Below are 5,523 nucleotides of genomic sequence, written 5' to 3' on the forward strand. Positions count from 1 at the left end.
CTGTCCACCTGGGAGTTTAAGGCGATGCTGATGGCCAGCTATAGCAGATTTGAGCTGGTGACTGCGGATGTGCGTTCAGGGGACGGTGGTTCTAGAACCGCGGCGCTGAACAATAATGTTGCATGTGCCAACAGCATCCGAAGATCCCCCGAGACAGGGTCCTAGATGGCGGCGAGCTGACTTTTGGCTCATCATTGGTGTAAAACAACATGGGACTCTTGGTTTAGGCTGGGCAGCGAGGCGACGCGGCGACGTTGCCACAATTCAGAAAAAGTCTCAAGCTATTAGCGTTTGGCCAAGTCTCAGGTTTCTCTTCATAAACTGGGGCCTAGAGATTTAATGTTCTCATATCCCATTTCACTAGTAGAAAAGGGGGCAATGGCCCAGGCCAGTTCAGCCCATTAGTCCCGGTTCAATCCAGAACCGGGACCAATGGAGCTATTTGCCCCGGTTCGTGAGCCCAGGGGGCCGGCCGGGCCACATGGGCCATTGGTCTCGGTTCGTCCGGACCTTTTGGTCCCGGTTGGTGGGACGAACCGGGACCAATGGTCCTGGCTCCTGGCCCACCACTATTGGTCCCGGTTGGTGGCATGAACCAGGATCAAAGGGTTCCCTTTAGTCCCGGTTTATGCCATCAACCGGGTCTAATGGTGCTGCCTATATATAGCCCCTCGCACAAGAGCAGAGCACACTGCTCTGTTTTTTCTGGCCGAGGGGGAGAGGGCTTGGTGGTGCTCTAGCTCACCTCCTATGCACACAAGGTGTTCGATGGAATGCCCGAGCCACACTACTTAAGGTTTCTCCTCTCCAAGCTCGACCGCCAAACTCCATTTTCCTCAATATTTATCTAGGTTTAGCGGTCCGTCACGCCCCGTCCCCGTCTTCATCGCCGTCGATCACCCGCGCCGATCTCATTGTCGGCACCACCATGGTGAGCCTCTTGTTCTTATCTTCTTTCTGAAAGGAAAAATATTATTACTTGTTTGTTTAGATAGATACTTGTATTATTTTCTTACTTTTATTATTGCGTCTTATATAGTGCGATGGTTTTGGTATCCGCCCCCGTCGGCCCTCGTCCTGTCTATGATTCGGATGTGGTATATATTATCTTTTCATAACTATTGGTTCATTTATTGTTTATGAAAATTATGCCGACCAACGTGACATAGATTTTATTTATCTAGGAGGTTGTTGAACCGGAAATTCCAACCGACCCTATTGTCGAGAGGTTAAATTTAGTTGAAGAAGAAAACAATTTTTTGAAGGAAAAAATAAAAAAACTTGAGGAGGAGAAGATGATATTGGAGTTGCATGTTGCGGATGTCGTCGATGATCACAAGATCAAGATGGATGCAATGCGCTTGAAGATGAGAAAGATTAGAAAATATGCCATTCATACCGAGGCTTGGTATCATTATGCCGTTGGATCAGTTGTTACATTGGTTGCGATTATGATCGCATTTGTTTTCGGATTGAAATGTTTTACATAGTTTCAATGTATGGTTTAATTAATTTAGATGCTCTGCAGAGCTTTATGTTGTTAGATGAGAACTATGTATGTGCTTTGGTTTTTATGTGATGATGAACTTCTATTAATTTGGTCACTTAATTATCTATTCATGATGTTCTGTAATAATTTTTGACACACTTAATTATATATAATGCACGCAGATGAACCGGCAATGGATGTACGGTTCAAGACACACCTCCGAGTACATTAAGGGCGTGCATAATTTTCTCGAAGTGACTGAGGCAAACAAGCAGAATGGTTTTATGTGTTGTCCATGCCCTATATGTGGGAATACGAAGTCTTACTCTGACCGGAAAATCCTTCACACCCACCTGATTTACAAGGGTTTCATGCCACACTATAATGTTTGGACAAGGCACGGAGAAATAGGGGTTATGATGGAAGACGGCGAGGAAGAAGAGTACGATGACAACTATGTGCCCCCTGAATACGGTGATGCTACTGAACATCAAGATGCACCAGACGATGTGCACGATGGTGCTGCAACGGACGAAGCTGCTGAAGATCAAGAGGAACCAGACGATGTGCCCGATGATGATGATCTCCGTCGGGTCATTGTCGATGCAAGGACACAATGCGAAAGTCAAAAGGAGAAGCTGAAGTTCGATCGCATGTTAGAGGATCACAAAAAGGAGTTGTACCCCAATTGCGAAGATGGCAACACAAAGTTCGGTACCGTACTCGAATTGCTGCAGTGGAAGGCAGAGAATGTTGTGCCTGATAAAGGATTTGAGAAGCTACTGAAAATAATGAAGAAGAAGCTTCCAAAGGATAACGAATTGCCCGACAGTACATACGCAACAAAGAAGGTCGTATGCCCTCTAGGATTGGAGGTGGAGAAGATACATGCATGCCCTAATGACTGCATCCTCTACCGCGGTGCCTACAAGGATCTGAACGCATGCCCGGTATGCGGTGCATTGCGGTATAAGATCAGACGAGATGACCCTGGTGATGTTGACGACGAGCCTCCCAGGAAGAGGGTTCCTGCGAAGGTGATGTGGTATGCTCCTATAATACCACGATTGAAACGCCTGTTCAGAAACGGAGAGCATACCAAGTTGATGCGATGGCACAGTGAGGACCGTAAGAAAGACGGGAAGTTGAGAGCACCCGCTGACGGGTCGCAGTGGAGAAAAATTGAGAGAAAGTACTGGGATGAGTTTGCAAAGGACCCAAGGAACGTATGGTTTGCTTTAAGCGCGGATGGCATTAATCCTTTCGGGGAGCAGAGCAGCAATCACAGCACCTGGCCCGTGACTCTATGTATGTATAACCTTCCTCCTTAGATGTGCATGAAGCGAAAGTTCATTATGATGCCAGTTCTCATCCAAGGTCCTAAGCAACCCGGCAACGACATTGATGTGTACCTAAGGCCATTAGTTGAAGAACTTTTACAGCTGTGGAATGGAAACGGTGTACGTACGTGGGATGAGCACAAAAAGGAGGAATTTGACCTAAAGGCGTTGCTGTTCGTGACCATCAACGATTGGCCCGCTCTTAGTAACCTTTCAGGACAGACAAACAAGGGATACCACGCATGCACGCACTGTTTACTTGACACCGATAGTATATACCTGGGAAGTTGCAGGAAGAATGTGTACCTGGGCCATCGTCGATTTCTTCCGACCAACCATCAATGTCGAAAGAAAGGCAAGCATTTCAAAGGCGAGGCAGATCACCGAAAGAAGCCCGCCATGCGTACCGGTGATCACATACTTGCTATGGTCAATGATTTACACGTAATCTTTGGAAAGGGTCCCGGCGGACTAGCTGTTCCGAATGACGCTGAGAATCACGCACCCATGTGGAAGAAGAAATCTATATTTTGGGACCTACCCTACTGGAAAGACCTAGAGGTCCGCTCTTCGATCGACGTGATGCACGTGACGAAGAACCTTTGCGTGAACCTGCTAGGCTTCTTGGGCGTGTATGGGAAGACAAAAGATACACCTGAGGCACGAGAGGACCTGCAACGCTTGCACGAAAAAGAGGGCATGCCTCCGAAGCAGTATGAAGGTCCTGCCAGCTACGCTCTTACGAAAGAAGAGAAAGAAATATTCTTTCAATGCCTGCTCAGTATGAAGATCCTGACTGGCTTCTCGTCGAATATAAATATGCCAGAGAAAAAGTTCTAGAACCTAAAGTCTCATGACTGCCACGTGATTATGACGCAACTGCTTCCGGTTGCATTGAGGGGGCTTCTACCGGAAAACGTCCGATTAGCCATTGTGAAGCTATGTGCATTCCTCAATGCAATATCTCAGAAGGTGATCGATCCAAAAATCGTACCAACGCTAAGGAGTGATGTGGCGCAATGTCTTGTCAGTTTCGAGCTGGTGTTCCCATCATCCTTCTTCAATATCATGACGCACGTCCTAGTTCATCTAGTCGACGAGATTGTCATTCTGGGGCCCGTATTTCTACACAATATGTACCCCTTTGAGAGGTTCATGGGAGTCCTAAAGAAATATGTTTGTAACCGCGCTAGGCCAGAAGGAAGCATCTCCATGGGCCATCAAACAGAGGATGTCATCGGGTTTTGTGTTGACTTCATTCCTGGCCTTAAGAAGATAGGTCTCCCTAAATCGCGGTATGAGGGGAGACTGACTGGAAAAGGCACGCTTGGAAGGGACTCAATAATATGCAGGGACAGATATTCTTGGTCTCAAGCACACTACACAGTTCTACAGAACTCTACCTTGGTGACCCCGTATGTCGATGAACACAAGAATAGTCTGCGCTCCATACACCCGGAGCAGTGCGACGACTGGATTACATGTGAACACATCAGGACTTTCAGCAGTTGGTTGGAAACACGTCTCAGAGGTGACAGCACTGTTTGTGATGAGCTGTACTTGTTGTCCAGGGGACCATCTTCGACTGTAATGATTTGGAAAGGATACGAGATAAATGGGAATACATTTTACATGATTGACCAAGATGAAAAGAGCACCAACCAAAACAGCGGTGTCCGCTTTGATGCAGCAACCGACAATGGAAATGACACATATTATGGTTACATAGTAGACATATGGGAACTTGACTACGGAGTAGATTTTAAGGTCCCTTTGTTTAAGTGCAAGTGGGTCAATCTGTCAGGAGGCGGGGTACAGGTAGACCCACAGTACGGAATGACAACAGTGGATCTAAAAAATCTTGGGTACACTGACGAACCGTTCGTCCTAGCCAATGATGTGGCACAGGTTATCTATGTGAAGGACATGTCTACCAGACCGAGGAAAAAAAAAGATAAGGAAGCGAATACATCATACAATGAGCCAAAGCGCCACATAGTTCTTTCAGGAGAAAGGGACATCCTGGGAGTGGAGGGCAAGACAGACATGTCTGAAGAGTATGAAAAGTTTCATGAAATTCCCCCCTTCAAAGTCAAGGCTGACCCAAGCATCCTGATAAATGATGAAGATTATCCATGGTTACGGCGCAATAAGCAAACGACACAAGCGAAGAAAAAGTGAAGACTTTCTCCCGCAACTATTATATATGATGATACCATGCCAACTTTGTAACAGACGAGTATGATACCATAGTCCGTTTTGTACATGCACATGCTATGCCAACTTTTTCAGAGTTCATTTAAAAACTATGAATTTGAAAACCTCGCCAACCGAAGGGCGCTCACACCGGTTTATAAGCCCGTCCCTCTACACGCCTTGTTGAGCTCACAAACTTGTGATTCACACAAATTTCAAAGAAAACTAATGGCACAAACAGAAAGTTTATAATTTTGCTGACCTAAAAGCAAAAAAAATTAAAAGATAAAGCAAAAAACCAAAAGAAAATAATTAATGCAGAAAACAAAACAAAAAGACTGGAAAAAAAATAAAAATAGCAACAATAAGTATTTTATTGTAAGTAGAAACAAAATAAAATGAATAAAGCAACAAAGAAAACAAAAAAATGTTTTCAAATTTGAAAACTAATGGCACTAACAGAAAGTTTATAATTTTTCTAAAACTAAAAGCAAAAAG

The sequence above is a fragment of the Triticum aestivum genome, chromosome 7B (genome assembly GCF_018294505.1).
Source record: "Triticum aestivum cultivar Chinese Spring chromosome 7B, IWGSC CS RefSeq v2.1, whole genome shotgun sequence".
NCBI classification, from domain to species: Eukaryota; Viridiplantae; Streptophyta; class Magnoliopsida; order Poales; family Poaceae; genus Triticum; species Triticum aestivum.